This window comes from Bombus affinis, chromosome 3 (assembly GCF_024516045.1).
Source record: "Bombus affinis isolate iyBomAffi1 chromosome 3, iyBomAffi1.2, whole genome shotgun sequence".
Taxonomy (NCBI): domain Eukaryota; kingdom Metazoa; phylum Arthropoda; class Insecta; order Hymenoptera; family Apidae; genus Bombus; species Bombus affinis.
Genome location: NC_066346.1, coordinates 3894916 through 3908891, shown reverse-complemented (window position 1 = coordinate 3908891; position 13976 = coordinate 3894916). Strand labels below are relative to the sequence as shown.

The following is a 13976-nucleotide window of genomic DNA, read 5'->3' as shown; positions in this document are numbered from 1 at the left end:
AGAAACTCTCACCCTTCCATTCGTCCTGTCGCTCTTCCCATCCTCCGTTTCCATCCGTTCTCTTCCCTTCGTTCTAATCGCTGTTTTGCCGCGATTCGTGGCAATCCCGCCGGATTTTTACTCCAGCCTGCTAACGCGATTTCGATCCGAATGGCGCGGTTAAATATTTACCGTCCGCGAACCGATTAATGAACGTTCTTGTCCCCGGACTGTGTTTTATCGAAGCTGAGTGTACGATTCTGTTGTATAATTTTCTCATTGCCCTCTGTATTTTGAGACTTTACGACAGTCGAGACGAATCAGCGATACTCAAAGATATAAAAACTTGTACCACGAAACGCAATCGGTATAGTTCAAACATTTTTGTTCGATCTATGCTTAGCACGATCTTTATTATGAAACGTTGTGTCAGAATCGGGTTAACTCCTCGAATATTTATTCTACACTTTTACAAACTTTTAACAGAAGTTTAATACCAAGCGACTTTTTCGTATCTTTATCAAATTCGCGAGATCTTTTAATGATGAAGACGCGGGATTATACCGAGAGCAATCGAAAGAACGTAGCAGTTAAATGTTACATCGTAACAACGATAAGATATATAGTTCTGCTGCGGAATATTTAACAAAATTAATATCGATCGCTTAAATCAAATTCCCCGCTCTCTGGAAGATGACACCCACGCATCAACCGACTATTGATACGTGACTCGACAGTGAACTTATTAAATATTAATCCAAAAATGTATCTTTCCAATCAACTTAAAGGAACATTACTCGGTTCCATAAATAAAGATCGTTTATGTTTCGTCCGACAAACAAGGGAAACAGCGTAGCAAACAGAATCATCTATTTCTACAGAAAGAACATAATTTTAAGTAAATGTCACCCGGGGGAATTCATGCGTTCGTACGAAGCATCGTCGCGCGATTCGCTTTTTGTCCCCGATGCTCGGGGTAAACGAAATCATCGAAACGGGGGAGGGGGCTCGATCAGCTAGACATAACCCCTGATCTCCACGATTCTCTTCATCTTCGCCGTTCGCGTTGCTTCGAGAGGAATGGAACGAAGGGTGGTCTGAGCGTTCCGGGTTTATCCGACTGACGTTTCCGCCGGCGAATCAGCCTCCTATCGTATCGATATGACGGCCCTGAGGGTCGCCCCCAAGTAAAATCATTAGTAATGCGATTGTACCGCTCTGCGGTCACCGTTCTCCCCGCACTCTGGACAAATGTTCGCAACTGTGCCTGCGGAATTTTGCAAAATTCGAGGGGTCCTGCAACGAAGCATTCGCCTCGATATTTCTTTGTAGGTCAGCTTTATTTTTTATGGTAGGTAAACACGAATTAAGCTTCGATCGGATTGTTACTGTTGGAGTCTCGTTCAGTCGATCACAATCAGACTTATTGGAGCATAATTTGAATTCATGTTTGCGCCCGTTAGAGTCAAGTTGTTGAAATTAGAAGAAGAGAATTCAATTCTCTGTCTGTGTTTGATTTTCATATTACATTGTATGAAAATGAAATCGTTGCCTGCTACGCGGTACGGTCGGTCATTTTACAGTTCCCGAAGCATAAAATTCATAACTGCTTGTCAGTCGCAACGTTCGATGATCGTAGGAATGTTCACGTATTAGCGCACTGTGTGATGATTTAATTCCATCCTGGTATCCTACGATCTTTTATGCGTGCCATAGAAAATAGCAGCTTAAACGAATTAATCTTAGAAAAAATAGATTAGCTATCAAAATAATCTAACTAACAAATTGACAAGTAATAAAGCGTCAACGCGCAGTGAAGCGTTACTTCGCGTTTCATGAAACGCGAAACAAACGCATTTGGTCTTATCGAGTGTAATTGGCGTTTGATAACGCGATAAAATGAGCGCGCTCATTGCCATAAAATAGCACGAGTCGAACAGGAACACTTTGTGGCAACAGTTTTCGGCTCGTAAAGCTCCAAGCTACGAGAACGTCCGCGAGTAGAAACTTTTCATTTCGATTCCAGCATTTATCGGCCCTCGTTACGATTGCTGTAATCGACATGCCATTAGCTTGCTTGGATTAATACCGGTCGAATGCCGATAATAGGCACGTTGCCGATCTTTGTGTGCTGGAATACATGCACATAGACTTAGTGGAAAATCATGATAAAAGGAATGACGAAGATTAACGGGAATGATTAACGAGGAATCATTTAGGAGCGATATTGGAAAAACAGAGACTGTTGCAGAGTAAATTAACATCTCCCTGTTCGATCATTAGTTATAATAATTAGATAAATCTATTGTTAGAAAGCTCGTCAATCGTAGTTTTATTGGATCATTAAACAACTGATAGATAAGCAAATTAGGCAGTTAGATGATTCTTCAGAACGAACCCTCTCTTTCCTTTCTAAACCATATCTATAAACAGAGCTTTCACGATAACTATACAAACCTTAGAAGAGTCCATGAAAATCGATCAGGCAAACCACGGAGTCCATCGAGGACAAACAAGAAACGCCGTAGAAGAAATCGGTTAAAACGAACCTGTGTTCGTCGCGAAATAAGAAGGACCGAGAGGGTAAGAAACGCGACGTCCATCCGATATTTCGCGAGATATAATATTGATACACGTACACACCCCCTGGATCGGGGGGAGGTATATACGTCGTATATATATATATATATCAGAAGAAAGAGACGGAGGGGCGGGATGTGATGCGGTCTATCCAGATATGTGAACGACGCAGATATAATACAGGTACGTAGCGCTATATAGAAGCCAGAGCCGGGATTCTGGCGTGGACGTCTGTTTCGCGATAAGATACGACCGCAGCCCAGTCAGAATCTCTCCGGTTTCGCAGAAAATTCGCGGACTCCCTTTATCGAATTTCCTGATAAAGTTCTTTCTTCGTATCTCTCTTTTTTTTCTCATCTTCCTTTCCTTCTCTCTCTCTTTCTCTCTCTCTCTCTCTCTCTTTTCGTCAGTTCACTAGCCGAGTCGGCGGAGCGAAGAGAAGAGGAAAGGAAATTAGGAGATGCCGCGACCCGTCCACGGTTCCTTCCCGTGTCTAGTGACTTGAACGGCCACGAAATCGACTAATTAAATTCGCTCGAGAGCGGGGATTAATTGAATGACCGTTCGACGTTCACTTCGGGAAAGATCCTGTGATGGTTTAGAATTTAGATAGACTTATTGTCCAAGATTTTTAATACTAATAATTTAAACTATTAAATGTAAAACGATAATTAGACTAAATCTTGGATCATTTACAGTATTCGTCTTATAATAGAAACGTGTTTTTAGAAGATGTTTCTACGTATTCTGACATACGGATTAATCTTTACATATATAACTTTTTTCTAATTTTCTTCATTCAGAAGCTTATCGAAAATGCTATGCTTAGTAAGATTCAGATATTTTTAAGAAATCTTCGAAAACCGATACCAATCGACGTAGGAACCTACTTTCTAGAAATCAGACTGGTCTGGGACAATGAATCAGCTCGATTACAGGACGTTTCAAAGACAGAGGACCGCGACAAAGAAATAACAGGAGTGTACAAGGGGTTGCATCGTGTAGACATTGGATTCTCCGGCTGCGACGGCGAACAAAACAGCAATCAATAAAGACGAAGTTAGGAGATCCGTACGGCGGATTCCTTCAATCAAATTAGGAACATCAAAGTAGCCAGCAAAGCGAAGGAAAGAGGACGAGAGGGCGGAAAGGTGGACGAGAGGAGTTCGTTTCGCCTGGACGTCGACATTCCACGAGGGGTGGAAGCTGGGAATTAGCCTCTATCTTCCAGAATCCGAACCCTCGAGACAAAGAACCACCCCCGATCCATTCCTTCGCCGCTGATACCCTTCGTCATCTTCTAGCATCCTGACCAGGACTCTTTGCTGTTCCCTGGTGCTGCTGGCTTTGTTAAAGAATCATCCTGGGCGTGGTCTTCCTTTCAAGGTCTTCGATAATTTGTCCTTAGATTATAGAAACTACCCGCCTTGAATTTCCCATCTATTTTCAAGTAAGGAGGTCTTACATTGGAAATTAACCCCTTCACTTGTAACATCGAGTCACGTTCGTGGCATGGACCGTGATTGCGATTCGACAATACGGATTGTATTTATAACGATGTTTTATTTCAATTTTATCTCTAATTATAATCGTTCGGTGAGAATCGCTAGTTGGAAATCAACATAACGCTCTCTGGAGATGGATAGTCATATAATAAATACTTATGCATCCGTTTGAATAGCTACTTTAGAGAATCGTAGACCAAGAGATAAATGAAGGAATCCTTTAGTAGATTCAAAGAGAAATACAGCCTTGTTAGATGTCTATTTCTCATCATGATACGGTACATATTCTTAAATTATCAAAACGATCACTTTTCGATCAGATTTTAAATTATTTTTTATTCCTTACTGCGAATATCTTGGAACCAAAAAGGAAGTATACATAATTTTATTGCGCGTCTATGCCTCCTCGTAACATGGTACATACAGTAGAACCGATGATAACTTGGTGAATGGGTTCGATTTTCGAGCAAAGCTTGTCCGGTTGAATGGTTCACAAGGGGCTAACCGCGGCGAAGAAGGAAGAGCGAAAGAATCTACGATCTCAAACCGAAACAACGTCGGCCGATGCTATCTGGTAATTGCTCGGCGCGGAGTAATTAGAATGAAAAACTCCCGGTCTGTTTGATCTTCTTCCACACGCATAGTTGCTTGATGAGCCCAGCCACGGCGTGTACACATGCACGCATACAAACAAATAGAGGAGAAAAAAAAATAAGAACGAATTCTCGTTCGCGTGAGGTATGTGGTGCGTGCCGTCATTGCTTATTTATTTATTTATTTATTTATTATGGCTGCGCGTAATTCTCTATTCGCGTCGACTAGCAAAGTCTGGAAGGAATTGCAAATCAGACAGAAATTAATTTTTCGCAGTCGCACAGCTTTACATAGAACGCTTTTGCGGTGGCAGCCAGTGAGAAATTTATGCCGACATTGAGCGGCTCGCACTTTTCAGTCGGTGAATAATGACAAAATTATTATTAATCGACGTTCGGCCGTGCGTTCAAATTCCTCTTGTAATTATTCACTTACCTCAACATCGATGATCGTAAGCCTTTAAATCACGGAGGAATCATAGAAACGATCTAATTAAAAACTATGTGCTACAAAGTTTCTTTATACCTATGTACTCTTTATGAATCTACCGCTTGTTATTCCTACTGCAATATAAATACATTTCATATTAATAGTAGCAATTTATTTGGACCCTTTTCTCTTAAGGGGGTATTCTAGTCTAGAGGTATGAATTTCGGGCGGTTTTTGAAGCCCCGTACAAACGAAACAAAAAATATTTTTTCTATTTTTTTGTTTATCATTTGTTTATTGATATTTTAAGATTACATAAAAAATTATTATATTGTCATTGAAAAATAGAAAAATCTTTTTCAAACGGCCGCCATTTTGTGAAAAATTTCTTTTTCTACTTTTCCAAGGTTCATGCTATAGCGGCATCTATACTAATTAAGAATCCGTTCGGCTTTTTTGTTTCAGATGACCAGAAGGGTTGAAATCATGCACGCCAGGATACCCTTTCTTTGGATCTCCCACTTTGCCAGCTCATAACTTTGCGAATTTTGAGTTTTTTTCCGTTACTTTTTTATGTAATCTTAAAATATCAATAAACAAATGATAGACTAGAATACCCCCTTAAATATATTATCCTTTCCCTAATATCTTTTTATTATTATTATTAATTATATTTAACATTGCTTCAGGGAGGTATTCAGAAATTCAACACCGGCTAATAAACAATAATTGACTTACTGTCGTTAAAATAAGACTGAGAGAAGGTTCAAATAAAGTGCTGAACGTTGTCCATGTAAGTCTCTAACGATAAACATAAGCGCGAACAAAGGAGCGAAAGAACGTATCAATCAACATTAAAGTAGCTATACAAAGTGTGCGGAAAATCGTGGTACGAAGTAATGGGGAAAACAATCTATGACTCGAAATACGGCGGCTATCAAGAGCAACAAGATTGCATTGGGCGCTTCATGTTTTAGAAAATCGAATTTCGAGTTTCCCGTTCAATACGCATCTGTCAAACTAACTCTTGATACTAAACGTATCCAAACTCTATTTTCCCAAGAACAGCTCTGTACACACACCATACAAAATGAATGAATACAACACAAGCCAGTGAAATAGAAAAAGGACTAGTATTCGTATAGAGACTGAAGGTATCTTCTCGGTAGAAAATCATCATTCGAACGAGCGAGTTGAGATTTGACGCGTAGACAATGGCCGTTGCATCGGCTTCCAAGACCAACGACGGAGAACGTCGCGAGGGTGAAACGGAAGAGAAAGGAAAGAAGAAAAGGGGGTTGAAAATTGGTGGAGGGTGGGTTGTACGGTGCCGACGGAAGGGACGCGAGAGCAGAGGATGGCTGCGCGCAAGCGCCCCCAGGAAAGTGGCGGCATAAGCGCCCGCACGGAAGAAAAGCACCCTCTGGATGCTAGCTGGGCCGGCCGATGGGAAGAAAGGGAAGATCGGGGAAAAACGGCTAGCGAGAGGGAAAGGGACAGCGAGGGCTGGCTACGGCGGGGATGTAAATGCCCCCGTGATGTATCGGATCGATGCGGCAGCACCCAGACACCCCCTACCCGCTTACTACGCGACCTAAAAACGTTCTCCAGTGCTAGGGAGCACGGATGAATTACGACTGTCCTTTTCCTTTCATCGTAATTTCATCCTCGGATTTGCGCCTGAAAAATTTTCGCCACGATCAACCGTCGATCTTTTACATCGTGAATCTTGCTAGAGTTTATGGTTAGGGGTATAGCATTAGTCGCTTTTGAAATTCGACGAACGTGGAATATTTTAGGTTCATTTGTGTCTAAAGATTTTTGTTATGCATGATCAATTTTGATCGTGAATGTGAATATGTTTCTGGAAAATATAAATGACTAGAATATGTATTTTTTAATGTATTTTTTTACAGTATAAAATAAATCTCTTTTTAGGATCCATCATGAGAAAGGTATATTATGGAGTAATAGATCAAAATTTAACACCGTAGTAATATTGTGATCTTTAATTTGCAGTTACAAGATTTACAGCATTTTGAATATTTCAGAAATGTCGGTTGTTATGAAATTAGCTATGTGTTCGTTTCTTATAAAATTTATTGCACATTAAAAACTATACGCATAGCTTCGATCTGGAGTGCTGCTCTTTATACGCTACGTCTCAATCACTCATCCTCCAAGACAAACGAGCTACAAATCTTCCTAGTCAAGCATCCACAATTTCAAATACGTTTCTATCCAAAAGTCGTCACTATACATACAGTGTTCCAGTCTTGGGCCAGCCATGCGGTCCTTAGTGATGATGTTAAAGCGGTTAAAGCGGAAGAGGAGCTGCTAGTTCGTGACTCGTTGCAGAAAGTTGGCGAATCGACCGTCATGAGATTCGCTCGTTTTCACGACTTTTTTTCCCGGGACGAATCTCGACAACTGCTGGGACGACTGTTGCCAGAGTACATATCCCGACGACGTGTACGTATATGCTCCAGCCGAGTTTACGGATAGATACGTTACCGGGCGACGCGACTGGCAGCGAAGTTACTCGGGGAATTGCCAGAAGAGGCGACGATGTTCGAGCTTTTACTCGCTGGCAACCTTTTTTTCCTTCTTCTCCTTTCTTTTTTCTTTTTCGAAACCGAAAAAGATTCGATGGAGGGAAGAAAACAGAGCCTAAGTACCAAGCAACGTCATACGAACAGAGAACTACTGTGTTCTATTAATGTGCACGTGCAAACTCCCATTTACTCGCGTTTTCGCCAACCCCTAGACTTTCTCCCTCTGGCCGTGTCTCGTCGCGGATTTGCTTCCCCTTTGGCTCGTCTCGCGGACAGGAACCGATTGCGTTTACTACTGCAGGTTTCGAGAAAAGAAATTGTAACGCGGAAATCGAAGATTTATTTGGTTTTTATGTCAAAATACTAAGCAACTCAATTTAATGCAAAACAATACAATGTAAAATGTACGATATAGAACATCTCGTGTAACTGAGACTGGACACGTTTTTAAAATAGTTATAAATAATTTAATTCATAAATATTAAAATGTTTATATATATATGACTATATGGTTCAGAATTGGGGGATACGCTAATATTAATTTGAGCATTAGTGCATCTTAACAAATCGTAAAAGACAGACTGAAGGAAGAAGAGACTTTTGCACGTAATTGTCGCGAAAGGACACGCGGTGAATAATTAGGATGATTCTCTAAGGCTGCAGCGAACAGATTCGTGTGCAATGATAACGTTGATGTTAAGCGTAATAAGGCAGCGGTAATTACCGACGTAAAGTTATGACTGCGCCTACTCATTAGCACCCGGCGAGGCAGCTGCTTTAATTAGTAAACTAAAAGAGAGCCCCGTAGCGCACGTTCCGCGCAAAGCAGAATTTTATACCAATCTAATGGACGTCTATAATACTATATATATATATATATATATATATATATATAACAAATAAATTTTCATATAATCTCGCAACGTTACACGAACCCAATCGGCTATCTATGAAGTTTGAAATATTCCTCCATCCTTTCTTGCGATTTTCGTAGAAACTTTGCCAGGTGGATTCGTTATTGACTTTTAAAAGTAAATCTCATTTTTAATACGGAAACTACGTGCGATTAAAGTATCAAACCTGTACCAAAGATATCAAAATGGAAGCTACATGAAAAATGTATAATGCAAGCAGAAAAATAAGCTCTTATTCATTTATTTCACAGCGAGTCGGTACAATTACCAAAGATGCACCGCAAATGTATAAAATTAGAAATTGGTTATTTTTACCACTCTGGTAGTTCTAATGTTAAATCGAAAAGGATATGGCTTGCATTAAAATAAGATGATTCATTATGAACGCTTAGCTTGTATTTAAAAGATGTAATATAAAATTACAGATTTTTATCCTTGTGGAATCGTACATTTGAAGCAGATGGAATCATTAGGAGTGGAAAAATGCAAAAAGGAATATATTTCATCTGTGCTGGTGTACATTTACACGAAAAGAGCATAAAGTCCAAGGAAGCGAACAGCGGGAAACTCGATTGAATTGCGAGGCCAGGCTTATCGTCGATCGCATTAAACAGGCAAAAGCGCGCACTTACGGAAAATTAAAGTGCTGTAGCAGATGAAAAAAGAATTTCTATTCTCGCAGTGTTAATTACTCCCCTGACGTGATCGGCGGATAATTTAAACTCGGTTGTCTAATCGGAACACGCGGGAAGGGCAATTAGTGCTCTTATTTTTTTTTTTTTTTTTTTTCGTGAGACTTTGGTAAACTTCACGACGATGATGTGTTCATCGTGCTGAAGAAGAGAATTTCATATTTACGCCGGTTATCGAAAAATAATCGATTAGTAGAATTTTCTCTTTAACTACCAATTATGTAAAAAAATGATGGCTCAGACCTCTGGTTTTTGTAACTGTTAAAAACATGCAAACGCTTATGACAAGATTAATCTTAATCATATAAACCTGTTTAATCTCATCGTATCACTTCAATTAAAATCACCAATGTATAATATTATTTAGCGATAAGATCCTAGAATTAATCATTAACATTTTTAAACAAAACTTCTCAAAGAAACTTTATTTCGTTCGGGTAGAATTCACAAGTTACGACGTTTTTACATGAAAATGTGGTACACAGAGACTATGATATTTCAGCAGTATTCTTCTATATTCATTTTCAAAGTAACAACCGTAATCCATCCAACAACATTTCACGTAACCTACAATATAGTAATTTAAAATTATTAATTGTTAATAAAACGGTTTTAAAAATCACATACATATTAATTTCATAGAAACAGTGGAGAGAATTTATCGCTGTAAATTCTATCTTTTCTTTAGTTCCCTTTTCGGAACATTTAACGTTACCGAGTTCATCGCAACTGGACCGCGAAAGGTTAACGTGTGCTATCTTAACCAGTGCATCGATGAATTATCACAATAGCATATTCCACGATCGAGAAAAAACACGCACGTGTCTAAAAGACCGGAAACGAAAGGCGTACCGCCTTTCATAAACAAGCGGCGATGCCAGTCATTTGAAAGTTTGAAATCGAGCTTCGTCACGAGACTCGTAGGCATCTTCAATATCTTGGTGGGTGTTTCCACGCTGCCCATCAATTACGACTTCGTGGTTGCGTAAAATTGCTGCCTCAAAGAAAATATAGCTGACCACGAAAATGACCAATCTTATGTTTATTCATGGAGCCGAGAGGAAAGCAGACAGCGGCAAATTTTATCGAGTTCCTGGCGTTCCCCTTATCAAACTCGACCAGGTAATCTATGAAGATCAACGAAGGAAAATACTTTCAGAGGCAGAGAATCTTAGATTCTGTAAAATTAATCGAATTCTTTTGGTAATTTTTTCATTTGGATTATTATCTCGAACTTTCGGAAATATAGTTTATTTGTTTGCCGTTAATAAATCGAATTGAATGACAGAGCGTGAATGATGGACTCTAGTTGAAATAGATTGTCATGCGAAAGTTTTCTGACAACGATCTTGTTTATTGGTATTTATATTTTAAAAAACAGAGCGAACCAGCTTTGAGAAATTTGATTTAAATTTAAATTCGAATTTGTATTTTACTTTAATCGCTGTTTCTAATCACCGTCTAACATAATCTTTTTGAAAGTGCCATTATCTTCTAGTCTATTTAAAAACGGAACTACTTTTCTGTTCAACTACGCCTTTCTATCAAACGCATCAAAGTATCTACTTACAAGTTAAACGTTTCTTTTCTTTTCTTCTTCGACTTCTCTCCCGTTTTACGAAACTAACAGACCTAATCTAAAAATTTATCAGACGCGGATTATCGGATTTATCAGTATACTTATCAAACAGAACGTGATAATTAAACGCGAAGTCTGATGAAGTACTCTGCATATATAAAACAAATTCTCTTTGCCGTGTCTGTAATAATGATAATCGTTACAGGATGACCATGGTAATGATCGTTTATCGTAGCTCCAAAAGACGACGGCCGTGTGCCTGCACTGGTTGAAAAACTCGCAAAAATTTCCAAACGATTCGAGGACACGCGATCTTCCGGTTACGAAAAGCACCCCTGGTGCTCGTGGAAATCGAACAAACGCCACCCTCGGTCGTGGCACGCGAGTCGCTGATTGTCTAGTTCCTCGAGTGGCTCTGTAAATGGTCGAATCGGGGATTTAACCGTGGTCTGATGAAAGTTAAAGAATTCAGAAGATCTTTCATGATATTAATACCTTCCTTCATACGGACGAAGAGTGCAAATAAAAGAGATAAGAATTTCTATTCTTCAGAAGTGAATTCATTAAGACTCGAAGAAAATTATTTCTTATCTTTTAGATGTGTTTATCAAAATATATTTTTCTTAATATTGAAATATATGTTCTAACCATTTTACCTAACAATTTGGCTAAACCGATTGATTTATTAATTTACTAGTTGTACGTTTTATTTCAAATATAAAGATAAGAATATATAAATGATATTTATAAAAATTTTTAACAGTTTCGAAGAAGTGAAGAATGTTCGTAAATGTTGTTTCTATAAGAGGGTTAAGGTGGAAGGAAAATCTTTAACCAAACATTTTCTCCGACAAGATCAACGTTGTCGTCCCGATGCAGACCGTCTAACGAACCCAGCGTCCCTTTCTTTCTCCCGTAGCATTCATCGTAAACGGATTTGGCTTCATTAACCACCCGTAGACTCACCCCCGCAGCCACCCTTGCTATTCTGCTCGACACGATCGTAGCTTTCTCTCGCATGGTAACTATGGCAACAATGGCAAAGGCAATCAACCGCCGCATGGAATTAACGCCGTCCAAACCTTGGATATTCTAGGCAGAGAAACTGACTGAATTTAAGACAAGCGTCGCTTCGATTTGCCTTCAAGTATCACTCTATTCGAAATATCGTTTAATTCGTTGAAAGATAATCACGGGAGTAGAAATTATTTTAAGACTCGCTATATTGAGAGACGAGGGAAAGCCTCCATTCTTCAAGTTTGTTTCTTAAAGGTTTAAAAGGGTAGAACTCCCTAAGAAGGCGTTCTGTATGCTCATGCGCATGTTAGTATGCAAAGGGATAGGGTTCACGGCAGCCAATGACAGGCCTTTAAAGGACCCTTTATCTTTCAACCCTCCTTTTCATTCTAACCAACCCTGTTTCGCTATTACTATATTCAAAACTATCTATTTAAAAAAACATAAACCATCCTGCTTAATTTTCTAATATGAAAATTAACCACATCAAGGATAAAGAAAATATAAATTGTATCATTTTAATTCCTCGTTGCAGAAGTTCAACGTTAACAGCACGAATAATAGAAAAGAGACCAGAAATATAACATCGTTGCGGAATAAAATGTACCGAAAATTCCGCAACCACCCTAAAGATACTAACTGAAAACGCTAACTGAAAATCGACGAAAACAACGAAGAACAATAGCAAGAAACCCTCTTGTGTCGAACCAATGAAATCAAACGAGCCCTTCGAGGGCAACCTCCGGCCAATAAAACGGCAGCTTCGCTTTTTAAGTCAGAAGGGGGAGAATGACGAGGGCCACCCTTTTTTAAAAAGGGTTGGATACGCACATGCGCGGCCGGTATGCAAAACCAACGGCTCTCGACCAATGACGTGGATTTAAAGTTCACGCACAGAACGTCCCTCGGACCAACCGTGGAATAAGTAGAATGCGGAAGCTGCAGCACGGCTGCCGCGCCCTTATCGGAAGGGAACAGGCAACGGGACTTAAAAAATGATCTATCGCCGTCACCAATCACACCGCGGGTGGCGGTGGGTCCCTCTCTGATTGAGACAAGCCTCGTGTGCCTCTGGAAAACGATATACCCGTAGATCCGCGGGTGAAGAAGTGTTAGCCATAAAACACGCCGATGTATCAAGAGGCAAAACATCACCGTTGATCGATACTGAAATCACCGTGTCCTTTCTGAAAATTTTTACGTATCATTACGAATTAATTTTCTACGGATTGCAGCTATTTTGTATTTGTGGCGATTTAGCACGTGTTGCGTACCTTATTATTCGTGAATCGTTGTATTTATAAAAATTTTATATTTTTACTCTCGATAGGAAAACTTGAAAATTGCATTTGGCAATTTTTCAGCGTTGTTGCAATTTAATACCGAGGAAGGAATCAAATAAGGAAAACGAGAAACGAAGGATCGAAAAGTGGTAGTAGTTTTACTGCATCTCTATGTATAATCATTCCACTGAGAATATTTATGTAAATTTCTAACAACTAGACAAATGGTACCTAGATAGAGATTTGTTTCAACGGAAAGATATTATACCGAGTACTTTACCTTGAATATTTTCTATGCTTTTCACATATCCCTGCATACCGCACACTTTTACTTTACATTTCTCAAAAAGTGTGTAAAAGTGGATAATTTAATCATTTTATATTCATGCAAACAGCTTCTGTCAATCGATACCCCGATTGACGGAAAAACGCGGACGAAGCGAATCGTCGCATCGAAGGAAAAGGTTGAAAATCGATTCGGGTCAACGGTGGCAGCGGGCGTTATTACTCATTCGAGCGATCGATGAACAAGCCATTCGATAGTATCGTCGATATCGGGGTCACTTTGTATGTGACAGAAACTGACGTAACTACGTGCCAGCCGGAAGATTAAGCAAGCAATGAAACGGGAGCGGTTCTAGAGCGTTGTTATAGACATTCCGGGTATTGTGCCACCCAACCCCCGAAGCCACGGCTTGCTGCGAGGTAGTTGGCGTCCATTTCTTCTTTCTTTTAATCTTACTTTTCCCGCAAACGGCCAGCCAGGCGTTAATTCAACGGCATTGATTGCCACACGAAACCCCCACCAAACCAACTGACTAACCCACCCCTCGCGTCATCCCCTCACAA

General features: G+C 39.7%; 1 pseudogene; it reads left to right on the top strand.

Moving 5' to 3' along the window:
- LOC126914185 (uncharacterized) overlaps nucleotides 1-5701 on the top strand; it is a 134017-nt pseudogene extending 128316 nt beyond the window's left edge.
- The last annotated feature ends 8275 nt before the right edge of the window (nucleotides 5702-13976 follow it).